This window comes from Agrilus planipennis, unplaced genomic scaffold (genome assembly GCF_000699045.2).
Source record: "Agrilus planipennis isolate EAB-ADULT unplaced genomic scaffold, Apla_2.0 scaffold107, whole genome shotgun sequence".
Lineage (NCBI taxonomy): Eukaryota > Metazoa > Arthropoda > Insecta > Coleoptera > Buprestidae > Agrilus > Agrilus planipennis.
Window position 1 is genome coordinate 994,646 of NW_020438869.1, and position 12,094 is coordinate 1,006,739.

Consider the following 12,094-nt stretch of genomic DNA (forward strand, 5'->3'; position numbering starts at 1 on the left):
TCAAACCGACATATTTTATCCTTGCTACCTCTGTTAGCTACCACAATCAAAGTTTCTTACAAGAAGTTGTTGGGCGTCTCATCAAAATGAAGCTACTCACGGAAAATTAGCTTGATAGTAATCAAGTGCAAAAATGTACCAGGGATCCTGGATATTAAACTTCATTATGAAATCTTTTGTCCTTTATACATTGTATTTTATAATTATTTACTTCCTTTAGGTAATACATTTTTCGTACTACTTCATACCTCATATTTCGTATAGTTTCATGTATTTTTGTAAGTAAATTATTTCCCTTTACAATTATATTTTATATAACTTCTTTGATATTTTATTTTTATTTTATTTAACCTCTTTTTAATAATATAATATATTCTATCGTTTATTTCATTCATTATGTCATTTCATTTACTTAATACATAATTTTATTTATTTGGTATATGCTTCATTATATAAAGGGAACCAATTGTTCTTAGATATTGTTTTAGAAAAGCGCAAAATTACCGTGATATTCATTCAGTAACATCAAATTTCCGGAACATACCATGACTTAAATAAGCCGATAATAAAACATAATCCAAGGGTATGAAAAGCAAAAAAAAATGATCGAAGAAAGTCGCAAAATGCAGACTTTGTTTTATATTTAATACGGTGAATAGGTGATAATTATATTTATTGAATACATTCAAGTTCTGGGGCAATTGTTCGCCCGGGGAAAGGGTTTGGATGTTTTGTTTCTGTGTGATTTTTACAATGAACTTTTTCTTTGAGGATGGAAGAATTTCCGATGAGGAAGTTGGGGTTAGTGGGGTCATTTCAATTTCTTCCACATTGTTTTGGGATTGATGTTGTACAGGGTGTATGGTTTCAGGTTTTTCTCTTCGTTTTAAACAACATTTGACAAGATGAAACGTCATATGGGTGAATATATGATAAAGGTGTTTTCAGTGACCCCAGAGTAAAAGTTGTATTTTTGAATTAAGATTAAATGTCTTTCAACTTTGCAATGTGTATGTATGTATGTTTAATGTTATGGGCCAGAAGATCAATTATTTTTTTTAAGTTTTATAAGCCCCAGGAGAAAATGGGTAGTCAGGGGGTGACACCATGGACGGGATAGTGACAAATGGAGGCAGGGAAGTAACATCCTATGAGTATTTATATATATATTAAATAAAATACATCAATAAATAAATTGTATCAGTGAAATTCTAATAATCTTATGTGTTAAACACATTTTTTTTTAAATTATATCTTAACATGAAATTTAAATACAAACAAATGAATAAAACAAATGAATGACCACTTGTTACAAAATTTGTAAAACTAAAAGTAAAATAAAACCTCTTCCTACAAAACAAATCAACATGCTTAAAGTATAGGTTGTACCTATCAGTCTCGTTTAACAACTACTTTTCAAATACATCAATTGGCTTCAGAAATTTATAAAATAACCTATTACCCTGCATAACTATATTTGGCACAGGTAGTTTTTTAAGATTTGTTCCCATTTAACATCTGCGACATCATTATTATCTACTTTGAAAAGAGTTCCATTGTTATCATATATCTTCAGAAAGGTCACCAAGATCTCTCCTTGTTTTTAGTTAAAATCAAATGAACACAGGCCTGTGTATCTGTACTTTTTATTTTTATTTTGGTATTACACAAGTACGTAATCGCCGTTTTTATATTTGCAGTTTATATCATAAGCACACTGAACATGAAGGCATATTGGTGCTGTGATTGTTATCAACTGCAACATCCTAAGTGACAATATTTTGTGGGAAACATATTTTTTGTGTATCGTCATCAGAATATGTGTATATTTCAGCAGCATTTAATTTGGTAGGATTGTTGTAAGCATAAGTGATTTCACCCAAGTTGAAGTGATTACAAAAGTTAAACAAAAGCAACTGAGGCTGTTTCATACGATTCGGTTAATCTGGATCGGCGGCGTGTTTATCGCATGAAATTTCCTAATTAAAGGGTTGTAGGGTTTTATTTTTGATTGAAAAACACTGTAATTTTGTAGAATCTATTGATTTATATACAATATATACAATGCCATCAATCGGCGTACAGTTGGTGAAACTACACGGTGAAAAAAAGAACGGTGAACAAACGATGAATGAAACGGTGAAAACGAAACGTGCGGCTTGATAGTAACCTTCGTACTCTCCTCGTTGGTGCTGAAAAGGTGGCAAGATAGAGAAAGACAGCACAGAAGTATTAGTAACCGACAAGAGAAGGATAGGCGAATAGTGGTCGAAAGAACAGAAAAGTCATAAATAAAGGAGAAAACAAGGACAGATAGATAAGATGTAGAGAGAGACGATGAAATAGAAAGCGAAGTACATGACAATTCACAACAGAGGCTTTTCATATGCAACTTTTGACCTGTAAATACATTACCTCGTACTTCATGTACCTTGAGCGTTCCAACAAAAGGCTTTATAAGGGATCTGTTGTCTTCAATAATACTCTTTTGTAATTGAATGTCCTCTTCAGGTATGACGAATATGTTAATGCCACGACACCGTTCATCTAATGTTTTAGCAAGATTATTTATAGTTGGAATATCGCTTCCCAATGCAACGATTTTGTCCTCTGTTCGTTTACACGTCGCTCCTACTCCAACTGGAGCTCCTTTACCGTGTTAAGCCTCATGATAATTCCTGTTTGTGCAGGCTTTAGTCAATTGACAGGTCACATAGTTGAACATGTATTTATTCCGGTATTGTGTTACTGGACCATCGTTTAAAAAATGTACAGTTTCAACTGAATCCGGCAGTAGTTCCCTTACAAGTCTTAGATGGGCCCAGATAATAGGTACGTTATGATTTAAATTTTCAGAAAGAGAAGCGAAACAATTCAAATATAAAACCACATATTTTGTATTGTAATTTTCTGAGACATCCATGTGGATCATAGCTACTTTTTTGGTTAAATTATCCTTTAAAATTTTTATGTTTTGATATTGATGCATTATGTTCACCTCATGTCTTAAAAAAGACTGCAGCTCATTTCAAGCTGCATAACTATATCTTTTGGAGTAGAGTTTGAGGTTTGTTTAACAAATTTGCGAACCTTGCGTTTGTTTTTCGTTTTTGTGTCCATAATTTCTTCTGCAATACATTACCATGAAGTGTGTTTTATCTTAATTGAATTGTCGAACTCGTAATAATATAAGTAACGAGCTTTGTAGTTGTAACATTCTCGTAATAAGCATTCTTCATTGTATCGATCCCAACATAAAAAATTAAGCATTTCTTGGTGATTAGAAAAATCTATAATCTCTGCACGTTTTAAAGCAAACAAAATCAAATCCATGTTCGTATGAGTAACACATAAGTAAGTTTCTCTTCGATTTACATTTGAAGATACAACCTAAAAAGGGCGAAAGCGACAAAACATTGCGTAACTTATTTTCACGTCTTTTGATTCTGCAAACCTCGAATATGGATTTTTCATTGAATCCTGTAAAAATCTCTTTTGTTTTTTAATTTTGTTCCTTGTAATGCTGTCTTTTTTCCTGGACATAAGCGGCTGTTGCAGTCTTCTTCAAAAAATTCTGCCACTGCTTTCTCTACTTTCAAATTTATTTCACTTTTCTTGTCTTATCGTGTAATGGGTTTTATATTAATTTCATGTAATACTTTGTACTTTTTGGTTATTTTCCCACTTAACACTTTTCTAAATATCTTCTTCTCATTATCATTCCTTGTCATTTCTATACCTTTTTTAAGTCTATTCTGAACCACCTCACTAAATAGCAACTTCCTTTTAACCTCTTCTACCTTTTCTTCCTTATTATCTTTTAGCAGATCGGCAACTTTGAAGTTTAGGGTCATTTTCCGTTTTTCTACGCGTTTTAACTTCTTTTGATACATCTTCACCTTCTTTCGTAATCGCTCTATTTCATCTTTTATTTTATTCCTCAATTTCCGTTGACTTTCTGGTCGTTTTTTAGCGGCTCGTGCAACACTATTTTGTACTTCACGGACTGGAAGACGTTCTTTATTGTCAGAGGAAGGCGGCTAAACTTCGCATTTCCCTAAAACTAGAACAGCCCACATCCTTAACTATTTGCGAACAGTAATCTAATCTAGGTCTACCTCTACCCCTCCTGACTCCTGTTTCTGCCACTGATATGTATCTGACTAGACCCTCATGCCTAAGAAGGTGTCCTACCAACCTATCTCGCCTATTTTTAATTGACTTCCATAGAGTCCTCTGTTCTCCTATTCTTTCCAATACCGCTTCATTTCTAACCTTTTCTACCCACGATATCCTCATCATCCGCCTATAACACCACATTTCGAACGCTTCTAACCTTTTCTTTTCCGCCGCTCCCACTGTCCATGTTTCGCACCCGTACAACGCCGTGCTCCAAACATACACCTTTAACAACCTCTTTCAAATTTCTAAATTAACGGTTCGCGAGCATAGAAGTGAGTTCTTTTTATTAAAGGCGACACGACCCTGCGCTATCCTCTGCTTTATATCCCTACTACTCCTTCCATCCTCACTTATCTGACTTCCTAGGTATCTAAAATCAGCCACTTCTTCTAATTTTTCCTTTCCTATCTTTATATTCGCTCTTTCCCTACTTTTTCTTCCCTTGCATACCAGTATTTTAGTTTTACTTTTATTTATTTTCATACAGTACCGATCTGTCACTACCGCTTCCATTTTATTTAAAGCTATCTCTAGGTCCTCCTTGCTAGATGCTAATACTGCTGTATCATCTGCAAATCTGAGCATATTAATCTTTTGCCCTTGCACATCTATCCCTACAGTTGTACTGTCTTTAATGATGTTGATGGAGTCTTCGATGTATAGATTAAAAAGTAGCGGTGACAGTGTGCATCCCTGCCTGACTCCCTTCCTAATATTTACTTCTCTACATTGCATTCCCAGCTCTATAACTGCCTGTTGTTCTTTATACAAACTAGGTATCACTCTTCTATCTTTGTAATTCATCCCTACATTTTTAAGTATATTTAACATCTTGTCCCATTTAGCTTTCTCTAAATCTACAAATTCTATGTACGCACTCTTTTCTTTTTCTATCGTTTTCTCTATTGCTACCCGTAAAGCAAGAATGGCCTCCCGCGTTCCTCTATTTCTTCTAAACCCAAATTGATTTTCCTCTAATAGTTCTTCTGCCCTTTTTTCCATCCTCCTCTGTACAATTCTAGTTAAGATTTTTGACGCATGGGAAGTTAAGCTAATTGTTCGAAGCTTCTCGCACCTATCCGCGCCACTCTTCTTAGGTAATGTTACTACTACGTTCCGTTTATAATCCTCTGGGACTTTCCCCGTTTCGTAAATGTGACTAACTAGCTTAAACATATGATCTCTAACCTCTTGTCCTGCATGTTTTAGAATTTCCCCCTGTATCCCATCTAAACCTGGCGCCTCATTATTTTTTAAATTTTTTAATGCTACATCGAACTCTTCTCTCATTATGGGATAACCAAGCTCATCTATTTCCACACTATCTTCTTTCTTTAATATAGCCTACGTAAAGGTTCCCTAAATATTCTTTCCACCTATCTGCCTTTTCCTCATTTTCTATCAAAATGACCCCAGCCTCCTTTCTTATATTATTACTACTGTATCCTACATCTCTAAAATTCCTTTTAATTATATTATACGCCTCATCGGTTTTACCTACTTCAAACTTTTCTTCTACTTCTTTACACAACCTATCAATCCACTGTTCCTTAGCTGCCCTACACTTCCTAATTATTTCCCNTCTTTAATATAGCCTACGTAAAGGTTCCCTAAATATTCTTTCCACCTATCTGCCTTTTCCTCATTTTCTATCAAAATGACCCCAGCCTCCTTTCTTATATTATTACTACTGTATCCTACATCTCTAAAATTCCTTTTAATTATATTATACGCCTCATCGGTTTTACCTACTCAAACTTTTCTTCTACTTCTTTACACAACCTATCAATCCACTGTTCCTTAGCTGCCCTACACTTTCTAATTATTTCCCACTTTATAGCTTTATATCTTTTTTGCCCTTCTTCGTCTGTCCTGTTTTTGTATTTCCGCTTTTCGTCTATTAATCCTACAATTTTATTTGTTATCCGGGGTTTCCTACTTTCGTTTTGTTTATGACCTAGTATATCTGTAGCTGCTGACTTTAGGCACGTTTTAATTCTGTCTCTATGTCCCCGTCATTCGTTACTCCAGCCGCCTTTAGTATTTCGTCTGTCCTTTTACCTAGCCTTTCACGCGCTTCGTTACATTTTAGCTTTTCTAAGTCGAGACGTCTCCTACCATCCCTCTTTTTCAGAATTTTGAATTTAAGGTTGGTTTTCATAACTACTATGTTATGGTCGCTATCTATGTCTGCTCCTGAATAACTAATACAGTCCTTCACTTGATTTTTAAATCTTTGCCTAACAAGTATGTAATCTAATTGATATCTCCCTAAATCACCTGGCATCTTCCACGTATAGCGCCTCCTAACGTGATGGTTGAATAAAGTATTCGCGACGGTTAAGTTATGTTTATCGCATCAGCCTGTCTCCCCTATCATTTCTATTGCCTAATCCAAAAGAACCTGCTATTGCACCCACTTTATCTTCACCTATTACTGCGTTGAAATCTCCTAAACTATTAGGTTGTCCTGTCCTTTCACTAAAGTTAACACGTTTTCTATATCTGCATAAACCACTTCTACGTCTTCATCACTGTAGGATGATGTAGGCATGTAGACCTGCACTAATACCGTTCTTACCGGCTTTGATTTTAATTTAACCATAACTATCCTATCGCTTTTTGGTAAATAACTTTCTACACTCTGCCCTATTTTCCTACGCATTACAATTCCTACCCCCGAATTATCTTCTACCGATCCTATATGTATTACTCTAAAGTCCGCACTCCAGAAGTCTTCAGCTTCAGGCCAACGGACTTCACTAATACGTACCATATCTAATTCTAATCTGTCCATTTCTATTTTTAAATTGTCTAATTTTCCTACTTGCCTCATTGTTCTAACATTCCACGCTCCGACTCGTGAAATATTGCACCTATCCCTATTGCACTTATTGATGGCATCCCCCGAGGTAGTCCCCGCCCGGACATCCGAATGGGGGACTAGTTTACATCCGGAGTGCTTTACCCCAGAGGACGTCATCATTTAAATTGTGCTGGTTACTTGGTATAATGTGGTGGTTTCCCGTTGCCTTCGACATCGCAGTATTGTGCATCAGAGTACTGATCCTCCCGATCTCTGCCACCCTGAGTACTGAATGAGTTGCTGCCCTCTTTCAGGGACTTGTCTTAGTCTGGTTTCTCTTTAAGAACTCCTCCATTATGGTTGAACCTATGGTCCGGCTCCCTAAATCATCGAAACTCGCAAGCCGATCCACCCACTCTAGTTTGTACAAGAGTTTTGTCAAGGTTCAAGTCCCGCCGGATCGTATTTCCAGGCTAAGAACATAATTTTTCCTTTTTTACAAAAAATTTTTTTTATCCTCAACAAGCTGTTCTGAGAAAAATAGTTTGAAAAATTGAATCGGTCACCAAATCGCCGATTCACAGATCCAAACACCGTTATATCCAGAAAAACGGGCATATCGGTCGCCGTATCGTTTTTAAGCTGCACACCTTGGGGCATTCAACACTCTTCCTTTATTTGCATGGAAGGGTAGAATTTTAGTGCTGTTTTAAAACAACAAATTAATTAACGTTCACAGTAGTGTTGATCAAAATTATGTTAAAAAATGGTCGGAGAAATGTAAAGGTTCAAAGGCATTCTTTTCAGACGTTGTTTACTCAAATGTTAAAGAATCTTCATGAAGTAAAGTTATTGAAAATTGTTATGAAAAATAGGTTGAGAAAGATAAAAGTTCAAAAAGATCTATAGACGTTACTTACTCTAATTTTGAAGGTGAATTGGTATAAGAAGAACAAGGAGACACTTCAAATGAAAATAATCTTAAAGAATCGCCTGTACAAAAGAATTTTTTTAAATACAATCAAGAAATCGTATGAAAAAGCAATATTGAAACTGCAGAGCCTAGCACTAGTACAGTAGAAGAATCAACAAATTTTAACTCTTCTGATTCTTCTTTGGATAATGCACAGCAACAAAGCACAGCAAACAATGCTCATTTTGAAGACGACGATTTCTATCAATATAAGCGACCCACAATTGGTTTTAGTTGTTCTAAATGTTTGGAGTGGAATATAAAAAACCCTACCAAAAGAATAGATTAAAAACAGGACTTACTAAAACCTTTGTAATCAATTTGGAAAACTAACCACAATTACAAAATTACAAAAAACCGTGCTGCATATTAGCGGACTTTCGTCCTACGAACATCTTTCTACTGACTACAACGCTTCTTATATAATATACACATTGAAACAGTAACAATAAAAAATATAACATTAATAGAATTATGCGTAAGGTGAACAAGTGGATCAATTTTTATGCTATTTTCTAGATCTTTTGCATCTTTTCTATGTTGTTGCAAATCATTCAGATGTTTTAGTTCAACTTTAATATATTGCTTAACATTTGAGTTTTTAATGTCACTAAAAACACATATGACATATAATGTCACTTTCCGTCGGGGGTCACCACTTTAGGGATAGNACTATTTGCGAACAGTAATCTAATCTAGGTCTACCTCTACCCCTCCTAACTCCTGTTTCTGCCTCTAATATGTCTCTGACTAGACCTTCATGCCTGAGAATTTGTCTTCCATATAGTCCTCTGTTCACCTATTCTTTCCAATACCTCTTCATTTCTAACCTTTTCTACCCACGAAATGAAATTAGAAGTGAAAAATTGAGAAATAAAACTAGTTGAAGATTTAGCAGAAGATTAATTGAATTGAACTGTCGAAAACCGAAATTGGAAATGTTAATATTTTGGAAATGAAAATGTTAGGAAAACTATTAGGGCAGAGCCAGAAATATTTAGGTAAACGTAGGAACCAATTAGAATATATAAAATACTAAGAAATAGACAGTTAGAATGTTAACCCTAAATCGCTGAAGAAACCTATCATTAAAAAGCAGTTAAGAAGGTACAATAGTAATTGACATCATGCAGTTAGTAAGTGAAATTAGAATGTTAAAAGGGATTATAGAAAAGTCCAAGTAATAAAGTTATTTACACAGTGTTGAACATAAAAATTGGAAAGATATTTACATAGCAAGAATAGTAAAAGTAGAAATATATACAAAAATGTTTGAACATGTTATGGCGAACAGGTATGCGCGGCCACAATAAATTATAGTTATCAGTTGTATTTATTGTTCCCGATTACTCGAATAGATCTACACAATATAGCACATAATACGCAACACCTCCGTTTTTTTAAAGAAATATTCCACAGCGGACAAATTTTTTTAAATAATATCCGTCCGCTAGCATGCCATGTCGCCTGAAACTTCACGAACTGCCTTATTCTATCATTTTTACCTTTTCTATTATAAAATTATTTTTAGAGAGTAACGGTTTGATTTGGTCAAAATGGAACTTTATTATTTTGTCGGATACATGCTGTTTTATGTTGGAAATTTATTTTTGTTATTTGAAATGGTCCTGAATTTTATTTCAGTTTATCTGTATTAGTCTTTCTTTTTATTAGCACAAATTGACCAATACTAAATGTACAGTTAGCTGGTTAGGGTACAAGCAGCCTTTTTTAATTCAGGATACTTCGATTCTGGTGCGAACTTCCAAAATTCGGTAATTGGCTTCGACTTTTATTTTAATTGCAGAGTGTGATCTTCTTGCACCTCTCTTAATTCTAATTCTCCATATGCTTTTTGGGTTATAATTATGTTGGAAATGGAAAGCACACCTTGAATTATGTTTCAAATGGATTCTGAAAAAAATCAAGAGACGATTTAAAATATTTCAAGTTTTGAAATCTATTTTGGAATTCCCTCAATATTACTTCTAACTTTTTTATATACTCGTTGAGTTTTTCTTGTTTAATAGTGGAACAAATTTTTTTAATACGACGAAAATGGCAAAATGTTTTATTTTTAATGTCCTTTTGAAAAGGTAATTTTGTTTAAAAACTAAATATACTCAATTCTGACTGCTCTGTACGCTGACGACATTACCATTATAAACTCTTCAAGTACCATTCTCCAATGCACAGCAAGAATCAGGGTATGAAATGTAGAGCGTCAGTGACACCTAAGTTTACCCCATGAAAGTTTTTAAATTTTTTAAATTACCAAAATCGGCATTACCGACATATATTTTAGTGAAACGACAACAGATGACACGATGGCGGTTGCGATTACCGGGGAATTCCCCACTAGTTATAGCATATACTTAGCAATAGTGAGTAGTTTCACAACTTGTAATATTTTAAAATTTTTGTGAGAAGTACTTTTACGTATCCTGAACATAAGTAATATATTAAGTACTTCAATCATGCTTTACAATAAGTAATTATTTTCTGAAATAGTGCTGGTTATAAAGGAAAGGATGTTTTCTGTCAAACACAGAAAAACCGTGCTGTACAGTGTACACCATTATGGGGAAAAATTAATTTGAAATGTTCTACCTAGATTATACAGTTCCTGTTCGTTAAAGGTCAAAATGCCGCTTTCCATTTTCCTGAAGTAACAGCGGTTCCAACGAAAGTGGCAGGTAGTGTAATTTGTTGTTGTTGTGAAACTTAAGTTCTAAAAAAAATTTTTTGTACAACTTCTTCAGGTAGAGGAATGGAGGCAGACGGAATTACCTAATTAAAAGATGAAAAAGTACTGTATCCAGTGAAAACATATAAGGTGAAAAGAAGAATTGTTTAAACTGCAGATAGTTATGCAAACAACAGTTTCAAATACCCAAAACATATATAATTAATTGTTATAGAAAGTGCGCTCACAATGGACAATACAGAAGCTAGTATTTCTGAAGTTTCTGAAACGTTATCACCCCCTGTAGAAGCAGGAAACAGTACTATATTAGGTAAAGAACAATTTCTTTGTTCATACAAATATACATGTCTTAGTATCTATTATTTTAATTAATTGATATTTGCCATTTACTCGTATATTGTGCTAATTNAAAAACCGTGATGTACAGTCTACACTATTACGGGGTCAAATTAATTTGAAATGTTCTACGTAGATTATACAGTTCCTGCAGGAGTTAAAGGTCAAGATGCCGCTTTCCATTTTCCTGAAGTAACAGCGGTTCCAACGAAAGTGGCAGGTATTGTAATTTGTTGTTGTGAAACTTAAGTTCTAAAAAAAAATGTTTTGTAGAACTTCTTCTGGTAGAGGAATAGAAGCAGACGGAATTGCCCCATTAAAAGATGAAAAAGTACTGCATCCAGTGAAAACATATGACGGGAAAAGAAGAATTGTTTCAACTGCAGGTAGTTATGCAGATAACAGTTTCAAATATCCAAAACATATATAATTATTTGTTATAGAAAGTACCCTCACAATGGACAATATAGAAGCTAGTATTTCTGCAGTTTCTGAATCGTTAGCACCCCCTGTAGAAGCAGGAAGCAGTACTAAATTAGGTAAAGAACAATTTCTTTGTTCATACAAATATACCTGTATTAGTATCTATATTTTAATTAATTGATGTTTGCTATTTACTCGTATATTGTGCTAATTATATTTATTACTACATTTATACTTTGTAATTAAATTTGTTAATACTATTTTTGTTTTTTAAATTAAAATTTGGTGTAATTTTGAAATGCGCGCCTTAAGTTACGCTTCATAGCTTTATGTATAGATGACAGTGAATATTCGAAGTTTTCTTTGCCAGTACCATTTATATATATATATTCCAAGTATTGCCTACTAATGTGGGGTTAGATGTCACTAGTATCGTCAAAATTTCGAGAGTTTTACATCTATTTCTAGTCTAGGGCAAGAATCAATACGTTTCTGTCCCGACTCCTAAACTGGTATCGGAAATGGAAACTTTCCATTAACGAGACCAAAAACCGCTCTACCTAGGCGTCGTCTTCGACAGATGTCTAAACTGGCAACACCATATTACAGCCACCCGCAACAAGGCAGTAGGTGCATTCATCCCACTTAAACCTTTGTTCCATAACAA

The 12,094-nt window shown here is 34.4% G+C and overlaps 1 long non-coding RNA gene across 1 annotated transcript; it reads left to right on the top strand.

Annotated features, from left to right (window-relative positions):
- Positions 1-10,614: 10,614 nt before the first annotated feature.
- Positions 10,615-11,601, top strand: LOC112905085. The gene is made up of 3 exons (XR_003231554.1): positions 10,615-10,657; positions 11,278-11,390; positions 11,448-11,601. It is a non-coding gene; the product is annotated as an uncharacterized LOC112905085 (long non-coding RNA).
- Positions 11,602-12,094: the final 493 nt, after the last annotated feature.